This window comes from Stenella coeruleoalba (genome assembly GCF_951394435.1).
Source record: "Stenella coeruleoalba genome assembly, chromosome: 1".
Classification (NCBI taxonomy): domain Eukaryota; kingdom Metazoa; phylum Chordata; class Mammalia; order Artiodactyla; family Delphinidae; genus Stenella; species Stenella coeruleoalba.
This window is the reverse complement of record NC_137169.1, coordinates 102,087,220-102,106,757: the sequence shown is the minus strand read 5'-3', so window position 1 is coordinate 102,106,757 and position 19,538 is coordinate 102,087,220. Positions and strand designations below refer to the sequence as shown.

The 19,538-nt window shown below is 44.4% G+C and overlaps 1 long non-coding RNA gene across 6 annotated transcripts in view; it reads right to left on the bottom strand.

Moving 5' to 3' along the window:
* Window positions 1–8,187: 8,187 nt before the first annotated feature.
* LOC307192036 overlaps window positions 8,188–19,538 on the bottom strand; it is a 31,136-nt gene continuing 19,785 nt past the window's right edge. For all 6 annotated transcript variants that reach the window (XR_013829922.1, XR_013829923.1, XR_013829924.1 and 3 more), the window contains 3 exons: window positions 19,170–19,255; window positions 13,526–13,602; window positions 8,188–8,330 (listed from right to left, as the gene is read on the bottom strand). This is a non-coding gene — a long non-coding RNA (uncharacterized lncRNA). The remainder of the gene's footprint in view (window positions 8,331–13,525; window positions 13,603–19,169; window positions 19,256–19,538) is intronic.

Here is a 19,538-nt window from a genome sequence, read left to right as displayed (position 1 = left end):
CCAGTAAGTACATGAAAAAATTCTCAACATCATTAGTCATTGGGGAAATGCAAATTAAAACCACAAGATACCACTTTATAACCACTATTGATTCCTGTAATAAAAAGGACATAAAATAACAATTGCTAGTGAGAATGAGGAGAAAGCAGACTCCTCACACACTGCTGATTGGAATGTAACTTTGGAAAACAGTTTGTCAGTTCCTGAAAATGATGAACATAGAGTAACCATATGACCCAGCAATTTCACTCCTAGGTATATACTCCCTCCAAATTAAAACATATCCACACAAAAACTTGTACACAAATGTTCATAGCAACCTTATTCAGAGTATCAAAAAGTAGAAGTAACCCAAATGTTCATAAATTGATGAATGAATAAATTAAATATATGATCTGTCCATCATGGAATACTATTTGGCAATAAAAGGAATGCAGTACTGATACATGCTAACAACATGGATAAACCTTGAAAACATTATGCTAAGTGAAAGAAGCCATTCAGAAAAAGACCCATATTATATGAGTTCATTTATGTGAGAAGTCTAGAATAGGCAAATCTATAGAGACTGAAAATAAATTAGTGGTTGTTTAGGACTAGGGGTGGGCTGGGAGGATTAGGGGGTACTGGTGAGAGATTGTTAATGGATATAGTGTTTCCTTTTGGGGTGATGAAAATATTCTAAAATTGATGTTGGTGATGGTTGCAAAACTCTGTGAATACACTAAAAACTATGGAATTGCATACTTTTTTTTCTACTAAAATAAAAATTTTAATAAAAAAAAAAGTAGAACCAAAAGGTAGAAGTCAAAAACTTATGTTATTTCACTTTGAGAAAGAACGTTCCAGTAACTAGATCTATCTGAAAATGGAATGGGCTGTCTTTGAGTTGGCAAGCTCTCCATGTAAGCAGTAAGTATTCAAGTGGAAGTTGATTATTGTCAGTTAAGAATCTCAACCCTTCCTTTCCAGATGTGCATGGTCCTGGGACTGGCTACACAGTCCTTCATCTAAAGAAGCCTCTTACCCAAAAAAGGTGTGACCACAGTGTCTTCAATCTCACCCAAGGCTCTAGAAACTCAATCTCACTGGAGAATTCTGGGAGATTGTATAGACCATGCCTCAGAGTTATCCCAACTGAAGGATGAAGAAGTTGGGTTATTGATCTACCACCTTCCTTCTTCCTTTCCTTTTTTTTTTTTGGCCACACTGCGTGGCTTGCGGGATCTTAGTTCCCTGACCAGGGATCAAACATGGGCCCCTGCATTGGAAGCTCAGAGTCCTAACCACTAGACCACCAGGGAATTCCCCCAACTTCCTTTCCATTGCTGGCTGAGGGCTGCTCTGGGGCATTAACTCTTTGGCAATTCCAGCTTGCCCTGTGTATGGGCCAAATCTATTTCTGAAGCCAGAACAGGCAGGGAGTTACCAGTGTTCATATAAATAGCCTATAAATAGGGTTTATTTTTATTTATTTATTTATTTATTTATTTATATTGATTATAAATACACACCCTATAAATAGAGTAGAGAGTGAATGTCAGGGGCCAGCATCTGCTGCAACACCCAGTGTCTAACTATAGCCCAGATGCCTGTTCTGGGCATCAGACCCGTAAAAGCAACTAGTTACTAGATTTCTCCACCTATATCCACGAGCACGGAGATTGGACTCCAGCAGGGAGTAAAACAGCCCTGGTCTCTGCCTCTTACTATGCCTCCAAAGCCATCTCAAATTCAACCTGCCCAACAAAAGACTCATTGCTGCCTCCTCCAATCCATTCCTCTTTCTGTATTTCCTGTCTATGTAGATGGCGACTCAAGCCCCCAGCCCAGAGATCTTCCTTGACTTCTCTTTATCCCCAACATCCAATCATACTCTGCTTGCCAGAGCCACCTCCCACCTTTCTGGACCTTTCTCAATCAGCTATGTTTTTATTTATTTATTTTATTATTAAAAAAAATTTTTTTAATAAATTTTTAAAATTTATTTTTGGCTGCGTTGGGTCTTCGGTACTGTGCGAGGGCTTTCTCTAGTTGCGGCAAGTGGGGGCTACTCTTAGTTTCAGTGCGCAGGCTTCTCATTGTGGTGTCTTCTCTTGTTGCGGAGCATGGGCTCTAGGTGCGCAGGCTTCAGTAGTTGTGGCTCGCGGGCTCAGTAGTTGTGGCTTGGAGGCTCTAGAGTGCAGGCTCAGTAGTTGTAGCACACGGGCTTAGTTGCTCCATGGCATGTGGGATCTTCCCGGACCAGGGCTCGAACCCGTGTCCCCTGCACTGGCAGGCAGATTCTTAACCACTGCGCCCCCAGGGAAGTCCTCAGCTATGTTTTTAAAATATGTTATTTATTTAAATGGGAATGCAACTAAGCTAGAAAGGGGCCTTGATGATTTTCGTGGTGGCTGTCAAGATGAGTTTCTATGGTTCAGTGATTGTATTGGGTTGGGCAAAATGTTCATTTGGGTTTTTCCATAAGATGTTATGGAAAATCCCGAATGAAATTTTTGGCCAAACCAATACTTGTTGCCATTGTTTTTCTGCCCAGCTAGGCTGGACGCCCCTTGAGTGGAGGCATAACACCTCACATTTTTTCTAACCTCCTGACTGAGCACAGGCCTGGGCACCAATCCCAGTAATGCTTGTGCATGCTGGTCTGCTCTCAGCACTAGGCGCCGCAGGCACAGTGGCCTGGACCCGCAAGCCTTTCGGAGGCCCATGAAAATGTGTTTTTTTTTTTTTTTAAATCAGAAAGAAGATGGACAGAGCATAATAAAAATAATGAATATATAGTAATGAATCCTGGATCATATTTGTCTTTATACCCACATAATAGTGAAATACAATTGTTAATATCTTTTCGTTCTTTTTGTGGTCAAAGTGGCCCAGGATGGCAAGAGTGCCTGGGGCCCATGACAGGGATATTGCAGCCCTGGCTCTCACGTCAGCATCACCTTCTCACCATGAAGCTGAAGCTTCTGGGCTTGTCAGGGGCTGCACTGGCTGCACTACTGTTGTCCCTTTTTATTGATGCTTGAAAGAATAGCTCAGAGAACTGTGTATTCTGCCCTGTCCTACCTCCCTTTAAGACTCTAGGACAAAAATAGCCCCAAGGCCTTTTGGACTGGTTGAACTGAAGATAAGTTTAAATTTTAGAGGCTCTCAGCTTCTAACACAGGAGATAAGATGAAAAAAGAAATCCAGACAGTCTACTTTAGTTCTATCCCAATCAAACTTTTATTTCAAAGAACTATTTAAAGGACCTGACATATGTGAAACACAAAACTCTTTTTTAAAACCTTCAGGGATATGACAAAGAGCCTGAAACGAGACCTTCTCCTTCCCACAGCCTTAGATACCCTGTGAGTGCCAAGGTATGGGCTGTGCAGGGAGAGCAGCTCTGTGTTGCCTGCTCTAAGGCCATCTGCGATACAAATTATGTGATTCCTGGACTTCCTGCAAGTTGCAAGCTGCAAGCACTTGCCCTGCAAATCAGGTTGAAATGAACAAAGGCAGCCTTGAAGGGGGATGTCTCAGAGGGCATTGCAGGCCACGGGGTGTGTGTAATGTGCGGTGGGTAAGGATGGGGTGGAACAGGTTGGAGAGGCAGAAAGTTGTTGCTAGGCAACCAGCCTGGGTGCCTTTGTAAGTGTGGATATATTTTGTTTGAAGCAGCAGCTGGCAGCCACCACCTTCTTTTCTCTCCCTCCTCCTATTTATACCGAGAACATAGACCTGATCTAGAGCTCTCAGAGAGGTCCTGGGAAGATGGAGCAGGGGAGCTGGTTGGGGCTATAGGAGAAACATGCACATGAAAAGGCAAATGACTCTACAGTTCAGTATAGACCTGGATGTTGACACGTACTAACCAAGATCTTAGGCAAGTGTATTTAATCGCTCTGACATTCAGTTTCCTCGGTTGGAAACCTGGAGACATAACTCTCTAGCAGGAATGTTGTGAAGATTAGAGAAAGTGCGTGCAGAGGACCCAGTACCTAGCACATAGTAGATGCTCAGTAAACGGCAGTAGAGTGTGAGAGCATGGGCTCAGGCACCAGACTGTCTCGTCTCAGCCCTGCCACTTAGCTGTGTGACCTCAGGCACGTTTCTTAACCTTTTAGTGCCTTCATTTTTTTTCCATCTGTGAGATGGGGGATAATAATAGTACTTACTAACAAGGTTGTTTTGAGGATTAAATGCATTAATAATACAAAGTGTTTAGAACAGTGCCTGATCCCCAGTAAGCACTCAGTACACGTCAACGATGACTTGTAATACCATACGTACCATGTCTGAGTGCCTCTGCAGACCAGGTGCTAGCGAAGCAAACTTGCAAGAGCTCATTTTTAAGGGGATTTTGATTTTGGCCAGCGGAGACTGAGGAGGAGGTTGGTACTTTGGTAGCTTCAGAGCAGTATATGTGTTAATTAAGCAAGGACTATAGCAGAATGAGACTCTGATAAACTGTGTGACCTTGGGCAAATGACTTAAACTATTTTAGCTGTAAGAGACTGTTTTGTAAAACAGGTATAATCAGGATCCCTATCCCATCTGGTGGTGACGAGGATTAAACAAGGTAACTTGATGAGGAGTAAACAAGGTAACTTGTCAGGTGCTTAGCAAAAGGCCTGGCCCAGAGCAAGCAGTCGAAACCTGGTGGCTGATATCATTTCTAGAAATAGAGACAAAGAAGAAAGGGAGCAGCATGGGGCCTGTGTCCATTCCAACAGAGCCACATTAGGAAAGAGCTGCAGAAGAAGGCTGAAGAAGCTGTTTTGCCGGGCTCTGTCTTTGGGGGCTGAGGTGGATGAGCTGAGGCACCAGCAAAGCTGCTTTGGCCTCCAGGTAACCAAGAGTGACCTAGACTAGGAGAGGCATCCTTCCTTCTTCAGCGTGGACCACCACAACTGGCCACTTGGGGACTGTGAGGGTTGAGACCCTGGGCATTAGGACACAGCACTCTTGCTACAGACATTGGAGTTCTCACAGTGAGAGGGGTTTCAGGGATGGGGGTGAAGCTCCCCAAAAGGAAGACCTCAGTGAGGAGGGCTGAGAAGAAGTTGTACGGTGATGGGGTCCATATAAGCAAGTGGGGACCAGACTAGTGAATTTTCTTATTACGACTACTGCTATTAACACCCCACATGGTGAAGCTGAAGGGCATCTGGATGACATGCACTTAGCAAATAATCTAAGAGGTAAAAGGAAGAAACTTCACCAAAACCTTGGGCTATTTTGCATAATTTCAGTTCATCATTTATAAAATGATGAACTAAGACAAATGGAGAAGAAACAGCGAGCATCTATACTTCTATCAATGGGGGAAGCCCAAGAAAAGATCCAACTGGAGTGACTAACTGGAGTGATGAGATTACATAGTTTGGGGTGATGAGTAGAGGTGGGTTGATGGAAATTTTTGAATCCTTAGCTCAAAAGGGTGAACTTTTTCCTAGAGACAATGGAATATGTTGAATTTTTTTTTTTTTTTTTTTTCGGTACGCGGGCCTCTCACTGCTGTGGCCTCTCCCGTTGCGGAGCACAGGCTCCAGAGGCGCAGGCTCAGCGGCCATGGCTCACGGGCCCAGCCGCTCCGCAGCATGTGGGATCTTCCCGGACCGGGGCACGAACCCGTGTCCCCCGCATCGGCAGGCGGACTCTCAACCACTGCGCCACCAGGGAAGCCCTATGTTGAATATTTTTGAGCAGGAGGATGATAGGAAAGAAGTCATAGTTCAGAGAAATATGGGGGAAAGTATATCTTGCATCAGAAGACCTGGGTTTAAATCTTGACTCATCCTTGTAACGATGGAAAGCCATTAACTTTCCTGAGACATAAGATGAGGGTAATAGTACATTTTTCGGAGTAGTGTTAGGAACAAAGGAGTGATGTGATCTGACACCAAAAGCAAAGGCAACAAAAGCAAAAATAAACAAGTGGGACTACATCAAGCTAAAAAGCTTCTGCACAGCAAAGGAAACCATCAACCAAATGAAAAAGCAACTTACTGACTGGGTGAAAATACTTGCAAATCATATATCTGATAAGGAGTCAATATTGAAAATGTATTAAAAACTCATACAACTCAATACTAAAAAGCCAAGCAATCTGGCTAAAAAATATGTAGATGTGAACAGACATTTTTCCAAAGAAGGCATACAGATGGCCAACACGTACATGAAAAGATGCTCAACATCACTAATCATCAGGAAAATGTACATGAAAATCACAATGAGATATTACCTCACACCTTTTCAAATGGCTATTATAAAAAAGACAATATATAACAAGAGTTGGTGAGTGTGTGGAGAAAAAGGAACCCTTGTGCGCTGCTGATGGGAATGTAAATTGGTGTGGCCACTCTGGAAGATGGTATGGAGGTTCCTCAAAAACTTAAAGGTAGAAACTACCGTATGATTCAGTAATTCCGTTTCTGGGTGTTTAATCTGAAGAAAATGAAAACACTAACTCAGAAAGATACATGTTCATTGCAGTATTATTTATAACAGCCAAGATATGGAAACAACCTAAGTGTTCATAGATAGATGAATGGATGAAGGAAATGTGAATATATATATATATATATATACACATACACACACACACACACACACACACACACACACACGTATGTGCATATATATATACACATACATACCCACACAATGGAATATTATTCAGCTGTAAAAAGGAATGAAATCTTGCCATGTGTGACAAGATGGATGAAGCTTGAGGGCATTATGCTAAGTGAAATGAGTCAGACAGAGAAAGACAAATACTGTATGGTCTCACTTATATGTGGAATCTAATACATAAATAAGCTCATAGATGCAGAGAACAGATTGGTGGTTGTCAGAGGTTGGGGGTAGATAGTAGGTGAAATGGGTGAAGGGATCAAAAGGTACAAACTTCCAGTTACAGGATAAATAAGTCCTGGGCATGCAACGTACAACATGGTGATTATAGTTAATAACATTGCTTGCATATTCGAAAGTTGCTAAGAGTGTAGGTCTCTAAAAACATGTGGTGTGAAAGCACTCTGTAACCGTGCTCCCCCAGGTCTACCTCCTTTTTATTTCTTCACTCAGCTTCGTGAAGTGAACCTGCCTCTGGGCTTCAATAGCACCTTGTACATTGGCACCTGCCAGGCAACTCTTGATTGCAAAACCCAGACACGCCTTGAACTCTCTTGAACCATCTCAAACTATCTTTAACAATAAGGAAACTGGCTCATGTAATTTAGAAGTCTAAAGGTAAGGTAGGTTTCAGGATTGGCTGCAGCGTCCCTAGGACTCAATCTGCATATGATAATGTCTACAGGAAGAGAAACAGGGTTACTCCCAGTGGCGTTCCCTGAAGAAAAAGCTCTTCCCAGAATTCCCCCCAAAACCTCTCTTTACAGCTCATGTTCCCAAAGTGATCACATACTTATTCTGGACCTTTAGATCAAATGGTCTCAGCTGGGGGTGATGTTGCTCCCCACCTGCCCATGCCCGGGACATTTGGCAATATCTGGAGACATATTTGATTGTCACTGCTGGGGGTCAAAGGAGTGTGTGCCACTGGCATATAGTAGGTAGAGGCCAGGGATGCTGCTGAACACCTTACAATGCACAGGACATTCCCCCACAATAAGAATTATCCAGGTGGGACTTCCTTGGTGGTACGGTAGATAAGACTCCACACTCCCAATGTAGGGGGCCTGGATTTGATCCCTGGTCAGGAACTAGATCCCACATGCATGTCGCAACTAAGAGTTCCCATGCCACAACTAAGGAGCCCACATGCTGCAACTAAGGAGCCGGCAAGCTGCAACTAAGGAGTCCACCTTCCGCAACGAAAACCCAGCGCAACCAAATAAATAAAATATTAAAAAAAAAATTATCCAGGCCAAAATGTCAATAGTACCAAAATTGAGAAAAGCTGTTTTAGACTAATCAGCCCGCACTTGGAGTGCAGGTAGCGGCCACGAATGTATGTATGGGTGAGCAGTGGCCACCTGAATAAAACTGAGACTTACTTGGGAAAAAGAAGGGAAAAGTGGGTCTGCAGTCAACAACCATGTACACTGCAGCTTTGCCCCATCGGAGCACTTATTGTGTGGCCGCTGTTTATTTACCCTCTGTGTTAGTTTTCTATTGATGAATAAGAAATTGGCGCAAACTTACCATAAAACAACACAGATTTATTACCTCACAGTTTCTGCAGGTCAGAAGTCTGGGCCTGGTAGGCTGGATGCTCTGCTCAGGGTCTCACTGGGCTGAAATCAAAGCGTTGATTGGGGCTGTGGGTCTCCTCTGGGGTCCTCTTCCAAGCTCATTCTTGTGGTTGAATTCATTTCCTAGAGGTTTTAAGAGTCTGTTTCCTTTCTGGCTTGTTAGCTGGGGGCCACTCTCAGCTCCTAGAGGCCACACACACTCCTTACCATGTGGCCCCCTTATCTTCAAGCCAGCAAAGGTGCATCAAATCCTTCCCATGCCTTGAACCTCTGGCTTACTCCACCACCAGCCATCGAAAACTCTCTGCTTTTAAAGTGCTCATGTGCTTAGGTCAGGTGCATCCAGATAATCTATCTCAAGTTCTGATCTGGAACCTTGGCTACACTGACCAAATCCCATCACAGCAGCAGCTATATTCGTGTTTGGATGAATAACTGGGAAAAAGTGTGTGTGTTCCAAGCATCTTTGTGTTCCTGGCTTTTAGCAGGGTACCTGGTAAATATTTTTTTCTCAATAAATATTGTTTGAATGACTGAAGAACAGAATAAACAAAGTCATTTCCTTTTTAGGGGGATAGAATTACTAGATTGGTCACTCGGGGCGTGTTATAAAGAGAACTGTACAATCTTGGAGTTAGAAGATACACATGGTCATAGAGGACTCTGTCGATCGTTCCAGGAACCCACATATTCACAGTGTGGGGTTCATCAGACCAAGATCTCCCTGGTTCTGAGTACTGTATTCTTTTACAATGCAGACTATTTTTCTTCACTGCCTTTTTGGCAGAACTGGCAAAGCTGCTGACTCATATTAAACTTGCAGTTCACTTAAAGCTTTTCTGCATTAACTGGTATTGTGCCAGGTCTCACTTTGTACTTGGGCAGATTTTATACAACTTCCTTCCCACTCATTCTTATGCCATGGGTTTCTGGCCTATCGTTTCAATCTTTTGAAGACCTCTGGGAATCCTGACTTTATTATTCAGCTTCTTGGCTCTCCTAACATGATAGCACTTGAAAATACAACAAGTACATTTTCTTTGCCTTTGTCCAAATAGTTTATAAAAAAGTGTTGAAGGAGTCAAGGTCAAATTCAAAGCCCCGAGGCATGTTAACTTCTTTCCAGTTGAAAACAATGATTTAATCAACATGTGTTGCATAAGGGTTGCTGAACCTATGATAAATCTACTCTTTTATTTCTCTATCATATCTACAAGCCTATTATAGAATACTTAAATGTTTGGCTAAACCTATGCTATACAGTATACATTCAAATATACTCCTAGGAATACAATATACATCTTTTGCAGTCAGGTGTATCCATATATCAGAAAATTCTCTTCTAAATTCTCAGATATGCTGTACCTTTTTCTTTCTTTCTTTCTTTCTTTTTTTTTTTTTTTGCTGCTCCCTGTGGCACGTGGGATCTTAGTTCCCTGAACAGGGATTGAACCCGCACCCCCTGCAGTGGAAGCGCGGAGTCTCAACCAGTGGCTCGCCAAGGAAGTCCCAGATATGCTTTGCCTTGAAGTATTTCATGTTGTTCTTGCGTAGAGACATAGGTATACTTTAACCCCCAGAAGGGTCAATGAACTTAGACAGGGAGGAGAGATAGTGGGGAAAAATTTAACTGTGGTAGCGGGTCCTCAAGACAACCCTCAATGACCTCTGACTTCTGGTATCCACATTCTTGTGTATTCTCCCGCCATATTGTACCAAGGTCAGTCTGTGTGACCAGTGGACTATAGCAGAAGTGATAGTAAGTCGCTTCTAAGATGAGGTTATAAAAGTCACTGCAGCTTCCAACTTGGCCACTCTAACTCTTTGGCCAGTCACTCTAGGGAAAGCCAGCTGCCAGCAGTGAGTAGACTACAAAGAAGCCTGTGTGATGAAGAATTGAGCCTCTGACCATAGCCAGTGAGGAACCAAGTTCTCTTACCAATAGCTATGTGAGGGACTTGTGAGTGGATCCTCCAGTCCTGGACAAGCCTTCAGATGATTCCAGCTTCATGAGAAACCCTGGCTTGGAAGCACCCAGCCCAGACACTCCTGGGTTCCTGATCCTAAGAAACGATATCAGGTAATTTTGGTTGTTTTGAGATGGCAAATTTTGAGGTAATTTGTTATGCCGCAGTAGAAAACTTATACACTAGGAGATGCTAAACATGTTGATAGGGTTTCCTTAAGGGAAGTGAATAAAATGCTCAATTCCCAGAAAACAGTGAAAGACCAGCTAGTTAATTTCTAAGATCAGAACCCTGGAGGATAGTGCTATGAAACTTACATAGATAGGCCTTTTATCATTTTTTTAAAAAAGGTCAAAAATACTACTTGTCCTTTGTTAAAACATACACACATATTCACACATAGATGAAGTAAAAAGCACAAGTACCATTCCTATTCTTCTCATCTTATTCCTCAGAAGCAATTGCTGATATCAGTTTGGTTTTTGTCTTTCCTGATTTTTTCCCAGTCAGTTATAATCACACACACAATTACAGAACCCAATTTGTGTGTATGTGTGTGCTTGTGATATTTGACAAATGTCTTTATCATTTAACATTTATATCATATGTTCTTTCAGTGCCAACAGACTTAGCTCCAATATAATCATTCTAAAAGCTACGTTATATTCCATACTGTGGGATTCTGTAATTTATTTAAATAATGGTTCATCAGTAATTATTTATAATGTTTTATTCATGTATTTATTTGCCACTACACACAAGGCCCCAGTAAATATCTTCGAGCACTTGGACAAATATTTCTGTAGGATAAATTTCTAGAAGTGGGATTGAGGGTTAAAAGGTACATAGATTTAAAATTTTGGTAGACGATGCCTAATTACATTTTATAAATGTTGTTCTTATTTCTTTTCCCACTAACGTATTTTTGCATCCTAACACTAGATAGTAATGATTTTTAAAAATTTCTGCTAATTTGATGGGCAGAAGTGTACAGCTTGTTTATATTTGCATATTCCTGATTTCTGATGAGAACTCCACAATCACTTGAACTGTTTTCTTATAGGCAATATATCATCTTTCTGGCTGCTTTAAAGAGGTTGTTTTTCATCTTGGTTTTCAGCAGTTTGATTATGATGTGTTTAGGCGTGGATTTTTTGTGTTCTTCCTATTTGGAGTTCACTGAGCTTCTTAAATCTGTATGTCTATGTCTTTTGCCAAATATGGGAAGTTTTCAGCCATTATTTTTTCCAGTATTTTTTTTTTCCTGCTCTGTATTTTTTTCTCTTCCTCTGAGACTTGAATGACACAGATGTTAAGACATTTTGGTATAATCTCACTGGTTCCTGAGGCTCTGTTCATTAAAAATTTTTTTTTCTATGTTGTTCAGATTGAATAATTTCAATTGGTCTATCCAGGTTTTAAAATTTCAGTTACTGTATGTTTTAACTCTAAAATTTACATTTAGATCTCCTTTATACTTTCTGTTTCCCTGCCAAGACTTTCTCTTTCCATTCATTTCAAGAGTGCTGTTGTCCCTCACTTTGTGGAATATTTTATAATATCTGTTTTAAAGGCTTTGTCAGAAAATTCCAACATCTGCATCACCTTAGTGCTGGCATCTGCCGACTGTTTTCATGTGAGTTGAGATTTCATGGTTCTTCATACACTGAGGGTGAAAGGTAGAATAATGTCTCTCTCAGAGATGTCTGCATCCTAATTTCTAGAACCTGTGAATATGTTACATGGTAAAAGGAATTAACATTGCAGGTGCAATAGGATTGCTTATCAGATGTGGACCTTGAGACGGGGAGATTATACTGGTGGGACATATATAATCATGAGCATCTTTAAAAGTAGAGAATGTTTCCTGGTTATGATCAGAAAGAGAGGTGACAATGGAAGAAGGGTTAGAGAGATGCTATGTTGCTTGCTTTGAAGATGGAGGAAGGGGTCCACGAGCCAAGGAATGAGGGCAGCCCCTCAAATCTTGCAAAAGCAAGGAAACAGTTTCCCCACAGATCCTCCAAAAGGTGCCAGCCCTGCCCATACCAGGACTTTAACCCAGTGAGGCTGATTTTGGAATTCTGACCTATAGAACTTCAAACAAACAAACAAACAAACAAAAACAAACACCCCCCCCCCCAAACCAACTATTATTTTAATGACCACTAGGTTTGTGGTCATTTGTTGTAGCAGCAGTAGAAAACTAATACACTGAGTAATGTTGGATTATATCTTGGATATTTTGAATATTATGTTTTGAGAGCCTGGGTTTTATTTACATCTTATGTAAATTATAATATTTATGTTTTAACAGGCAATCAACCTGGATGGACTCAGGCTGAAAATTCTGTCAGCCTTTCGTAAGTCGTAGTTTCAATGTCAGGTTTGTTTTCAGAGCCTTTGCAGCTACTTAGATTTTCTCTGTGCGTGTGTCATTGGGGGTCATTCTGGGACCTGAGTGATGGCCCACCCTTTAGTTCAGTCTCCATGTCTTTGGTGTGTATTTAGGAGCAGATCCACACCCACACAGCACAGGACTGAACCCAGGAGTCTGTGAACAGCTTTAAGAGGCCCCTGGCCCGAGTTCCTCCCTTTTTGAGATCTCTCTAGTACTTTCCAACACTTTGTGGCCCCCCCCTTATCCATCCTCTGGACCGGAAAGCTTGGGCTCTATCCACCCTGCTGTGCTGCACACTTCCTGTGAATGCACCCACATTAGGGGCCAGGTGGCGGGAGAAGTGAGAGAGGAGAAGAGGATTGGGGGTTCCCCCATTCTCTTGGGGAACAGCTCCTCCATACAGAGAGAGAGGGTCCACTGTGGGCTCCCCTACCGCCATTCTCATTGCCACTGCTCTGATTGCCTGGGGAGGGTGCGGCTGGGAGAATAAAGAAAATGAACAGGGGATTTCCCCACTGTTTGTGCGTGTTAATTGCACCTGGAGCCAGAACCAGAGGGAGCTCTCTTTTTAGCCATACCTGTTGCTCATTTCTGCATTTGGGGCTGTCTCCCATCCGGACCAAGGTCGCGGAGGACAAGTGAGACACTCAGTGCTGGTTCAGTGGCACGTCGAATTCTGCTCTTCCTTCCCAAGCCCCCTGCTACCATTTACTTTTCAGAGTCCTCAGATAGGCTGTTCAGGTTTTATAGCTGCATTCATGTGTTTACTCCATTTCATCCAGAACTGGATCCCCGCCTCTTCCCTTGACATCTGAGGACACGTACATTTTCCCTCAGGGGTTCCGGTCACATGACAGCTCCCCTCTTCCTTGCTGCCCTTCAATGGGAACAGGCCCCAGCCAGACATAAACCAATCATGATGAAGCAATATCCTTCATGGTACCACCTACCTGTTCTTGCCTCTTCTGTTTTCTAGGACTTTTATCAGAAAACACACACAGAGGTCGAGCTCAGTCTCGATATCCATCTATAAAGAATTCCAGAGAGACAGCTTAATGCACTGTTTTACAAGCACGAAGGGATCTGTTGAGAATGACTGAATCCTCCCTATGAAACGGGAACCATGGAAACATTTCATGACACCTTAACATTTTAGCATGTTCCCTGCGACAAACTATTGCCATTCTAACATAAACTAGTTCCTTCTTACTGAAGACCTGGTGCAAATCTTTAGATGGTGTGGCTAAGAGAATAAATGTGAATTCATCCCCTTGCCCCACTGTGTGCGTGTGCCTGCCCTTGGGGAAGCTTTTTTTATACGGGTTCCCTAGTGGTCATTTGGGAAAGTCCCAAGTCCCTGCTTGTGCTGGAAGTTCATCTATTGTATCGCAAGGGAAGTGTTCCATCTTTCCTCTGTACTCTAAGGACCACTGACACTTACTTTACATACTTACTTTATTTTTTTTTATTTTTTATTTTTTTTTTGCAGTACACGGGCCTCTCACTGTTGCAGCCTCTCCCGCTGCGGAGCACAGGCTCCAGACGCGCAGGCCCAGCGGCCATGGCTCACGGGCCCATCCGCTCCGCGGCATGTGGGATCCTCCCGGACCGGGGCACGAACCCGCGTCCCGTGCATCGGCAGGCAGACTCTCAACCACTGCGCCACCAGGGAAGCCCCCTACATACTTACTTTAAATATGAGCTTTTCCCTTGTTTGCTCAGTACTGCAGCTTGGTTTCCTAACTTGAGCAATTGACCCGCTGCCTCTATGTTCTGCCCTTTTGTTTGTGATTGGACTGTGGCAAAGTAATGGGTTTTTAAACTCCTTTTAGTAGGAAACATAGTTTCTGAACTAAAAACAGATGGCTCCCATTGGGCCAGGATACTTCTGTGCTCACAGTAAACACTCCTGCTCCTCATTTCTCATCCGATTATCGTGCAGGCCAGTGCTCACCAAACATTAATATACACAGGAATCAGCTGAGGCTTTTGTTCAACTAGAGATCCAGATTTCATTGTTCCGGGATGGGGACCGAGAGCTTGCATTTCTAATACCCTCACCCGGGATATCCATGCTGCTGGGTCTGCTGACAGCACTTTCGTAGCGATGTAGCAACGTGGGGCTACCCAAGAGCATTTACTATGTCACATAGTTTAAGACATGTCGCTAGCAATGGCTGAGATGGGGATGCACGCAGGAGCATCTCTGGAGATTTCCACCTGTGCGAGAGGCAGAGGGGAAGCCGGGCAGGGAGGCCGTCTCAACAAAAGGCTGCTCAAGCCTGGAGCTCTGAAGCAGAGATGCAGCTCTAGACTTGTCTTGAGTTGAGGTGAAGGGACTAGGCCTTTGTATCCAACCCTGACCAGTCACTGGGTGCAGGCTGCCCCAGGAAGGGGGTGTCATCTTGAGCGAGGTGACTCTGCAGCTGAGGCCCTTCCGGTACAGGGCTGGTACCTCAGGCTGTTTGCACACAGTGCTTCCAGCGGCTGAAGGGCCAGCTGGGCCGCGTGTCATGTTACACACTCAGTCCTGAACCCTGGTCTCCAGTTCCTCTCTTGAGATGAGCTAGCTTAGAGCCCTCCTCTTCATTTTCCATGCTGATTTAAACACCCTCAGACATAATTCCTTCTTAGTACCTTGGCCTGAAAAGTCAACTGCAGTTGGCAAGGAGCGTCCATTTGAGCCTTTAGGTGGGTAGTTTGCATTTTTAAGAATTTCTAGGCTAGATTTTTTTCAACCCTGGAAGAGTTCCACTTAACATTTCCTTATAGATTCCTGCTAAATCAGAGGTTCTGATGGCTGTAAGAAAACCTCCGTCTGAGGTAGAAGAGGGACTTGAGGGCTAAAAAGAAAAGAATTCCATTTCTTGTGGGAAACAAAGGCCTTGAAGTATTTGTAGGCTGAATTGAAAGGAGAAGCGTTAGGACTGGAAAAGCCCATTTGTAGAGGACTGAAGCAGGAAGACCGAAACCAGGCTGTTTAAAGATTTAAGCCTGTGCCCCAGTGATTGTGTAATGTGAACTTTAACCTCTGCTAAATATAGTTTATACCCTGAGAATCCTTCACACTCTAGTAAAAATAGCTGCACACTTGAATGGCTCATGTGCTCAGTGATTACAGGAAAAAGGGCCTGGGAATCCTGGGTGAGAGGAGAGAGAAGGGCGGGGGATCCCTGGGGAGAGTGCGTGTGTCTCCTCAGACAATTCATTTCTGAGTGTTAGACAAGAGCCCACTCTCGGGCCCTGGAAGGGGTCCCCCTCCTGCAACAGTGTAGGTAATGGAAAAGAACCCAAACTAGAGAGCTGGGAAGGAGCTCTACTCAAAGGCAGGCACAGAATAAGGCACAAGAGGTGGCTTCCTTGGCTGGAGGGGGCCCCTACTGTGTCATCACTGGATATAGGCTGAGGACAAACAGTGGTCTGGGGCAGGGTTGCCAGCAGAAGATCAGGTGTCCAGGAGGTGAGAGCTCTGGGTTTTTTGTTTGTTTTTTCTTTTTACTCCCTGCAGCTTTTGAAGTACAAGTGGAATAAAGAAAACCAAGCGTGGAGCACAATTTTTGCTTCTGACGCTAGGGTGGCTCCAGGAATCAAAGGCATTGATTGTTGCTATTTACGTATTCTAGCTCCATGCCCTGCTTCCTGTGGCACAAGAATTTTCCACATGCTGTGTGTTCAGAGATGAGAATAGACATGGTATCTGATGCCCCTGGGTGGGGCCATATGGGGTTATCTACACACTCACTGAGGCATCCTACAAGGGCTGGGCTGGCAGAGAACCACCACGCGTGTAGAAGGGGCACAAAGTGCGCCTGACGGAGAGAAGAGACGTGTCTCTGCTCCTAGCCAATCTCCTCCTGCCTTTATCTTATCTCCTAAAATGATTCCCTTGATAGCTTACTGCTTTCGAGCGGAAAACCTACACAAATGCAAGGTCCATGGAAGCTGCCCGACCTGAACCCAGTGATGCAAATCACTGAGTGGACAGACCTACCTCCTGAGGGATTAAGTGTGTCCAGCCATTGATTTACATGGATATTTATCCAGCAAAAAAAGGAGCCAGCAGAAGGCAGAGAAGAATTCAGATGCACTGATCCTGCACCAAATACTGTTCACAAGGTCAGGCCCCTCTAGTTATCCTCATGCCTGTTCTCTTTCACTGGCTGACTTCAGGCTACTTCTTTGCTATTGCCATTTAAATGTAGAAAAGAAAGAAGAGGGCTTCCCTGGTGGCGCAGTGGTTGAGAGTCCGCCTGCCGATGCAGGGGATACGGGTTCGTGCCCCGCTCCGCGAAGACCCCACATGCCGCGGAGCGGCTGCGCCCGTGGGCCATGGCCGCTGAGCCTGCGCATCCGGAGCCTGTGCTCCGCAACGGGAGAGGCCACAGCAGGGAGAGGCCTGCGTACCAGGAAAAAAAAGAAAAGAAAGAAGAGCCAAATTCATGGAGAAACTACTCTGTGGTTTATACACTAATCCAATTTAATGCTTATAGCCCCTCAGTGGGATAGGATTTTTTTCTTTCTTTCTTTTTAAATATATGAGGGGAAACTCAGAGAAAATAGGTATATGTGTCAAGGTAGGGGATTTTTAGCCCAGCTCTGTCTGACACCACGACTTTGCTTCCCAGTGGTTCTCAATCCCGTCTGCACCCATGCATCACCAAAGGAATCTTGGGAGAATGCCCAGTGCCTGGGCCCCAGCCCAGGTCAAATAAATTAGAATCTCTGGAGGTATAGCCCAACATTGGTACATTAAACAAATCTCTCCGGGGCTTCCCTGGTGGCGCAGTGGTTGAGAATCCGCCTGCCGATGCAGGGGACACGGGTTTGTGCCCCGGTCCGGGAGGATCCCACGTGCTGCGGAGCGGCTGGGCCCATGAGCCATGGCCGCTGAGCCTGCGCATCCGGAGCCTGTGCTCCCCAGTGGGAGAGGCCACAACAGTGAGAGGCCTGCGTACCGCAAAAAAAAAAAATCTCTCCGAGTGATTCTGGTGCATCTGGAGCTGAGATCCACTGGGCTACACCATACTGCCTCCATCCCATTCCAGTACAACCCCTGTGTTCTGCCCTTCCTCCCTGTCTTTGGCTTTTCAGAAACGCCCTGATCTAGCTGGTCCACGGAGACCCAACAGATGAAGGAGACATCCAAAAGCCTAAGGATTGTTCCTTTCATAACAAACGTGTACAGGGCATAAACTGATGCTGGCTTTCCTTGTTAGCTGCATATAATGTCTGATGAACACTATTTGAATTGCACTGAAAGCAAAACGGCAATCCTGAGAGATGTTTTCTGACTGCCTTGCTGTTACTACATGAGGTGGTAGGAAAAGCACTACATTTGGAGCCATAAACGTGGACGTTCTCATTTTTGTCTGCCTACGAGCTAACTGTGCAATGTGAGGAAGAGTTCTCTTACCCACCTGGACTTCAGTTTCCTTACTTATAGAAAGAATGCGGGTATAGGATCTGATAAGATCTGGCATTCCTTCTGTTATCTACCATGTAGATCAGGTCATTGCAACTTTCTCAAAACCTTGCAATATCCATCTATAAAATGGCTGTCATTTACTCAGTAAGTCTATCTTAAACATGTGTTTATCTCCTTATTTTTAAAAAAACTATGAAAACACGAAAGGCTGTTTTCTCCTAAGAAATATTAGGTCAAGCTCTCTCTCCCCTACCATCCTTTTAAGAACAATCTGAGTCGATTCAGAGAATCTAATGCTTATGCTTAGACGTTAATTATAGGTTTCTTCAGTGCCATGTGTGACCTTGACTTTTAATTATTCAGGAGTGGCAATTACAGAAACTAAAGTGGGTTGTTGACACAAGATGCTTGGAAGTAAGGTAACCCTTTTCTCTTTCTACCAAATCAGAACGCATTAATTAGTTTTTGTTGTAAGTATTAAGGACGTGTTCATTCTAGAGAAGGTTAATTTCGTTCAATGTGTAATTCTGTAATTTAGGCATTATTCGTACTTGCCGACAATGACTATCAGAGGGAGTGTCCGGAGGGAGCCCAGAGAGGCTTTTTCTGGTTTGGGGCTTGTATGATGAGGAGACCAAGACACCCACCCACAGTTCCTGGCGTGGAAGCTGCTGGTTTACTAAGGGGAATATTTTTACAGGCCTTCCAAGGCCACCGTGGAGCAGAAGGCCTGCTCTGACAAGTCAGCTAACGTGTGCGAGGCTCTGCTGCAAACCCAGCCACTCTGCTGGTTGAGTCTCACGGTACCGGGGAATCCAAGCCAACACGGAACGATCTCATCAATTCCGTGTTTCCCAACTGAGCGTGGAGGAGCGTGGGGGGCCCAGGAGGTGTCCCAGAGGAGGCCTCAGAGGGGCAGGAGGAGCCGAGCAGGCAAGGGAACCACACGGTCACCAGCCCTCGATGCAGCCGGAGCTTCTGGGCTTGTGTATAGTGGCCAGTGTATTTGGGCTGGCCAAAAAGTGCGTTTGGCTTTTTCCGTAAGCTGTTAGGGCAAACCCGAACGAACTTTTTGGCCAACCCAGTAGGTTTTCTTTGGGGGAAGTATCCCTTGCAAACCAATAAACAAACAAAACAATTCTTCCAATCCCACCCGAGTGAATTCTTACCTAATCCAGCCAATCAGGATAGAATTAGCATCTAGTCCTGAAGAGAGCAGCTCCTTTTCCACCTCCATCGCAGGTGGGACAGGGACCTGTAAGAGTAATTCTCCTCCGTAAAGATGTATTTACTGGGCTTCCCTGGTGGCGCAGTGGTTGAGATTCCGCCTGCCGATGCAGGGGACATGGGTTCGTGCCCAGGTCTGGGAAGATCCCACATACCGCGGAGCGGCTGGGCCTGTGAGCCATGGCCGCTGAGCCTGCGCATCCGGAGCCTGTGCTCCGCAACGGGAGCGGCCACAACAGTGAGAGGCCCGAATACCGCAAAAAAACAGAGATGTATTTACTTTGCAAAATAACACGGTCAAGAAGGCTTTC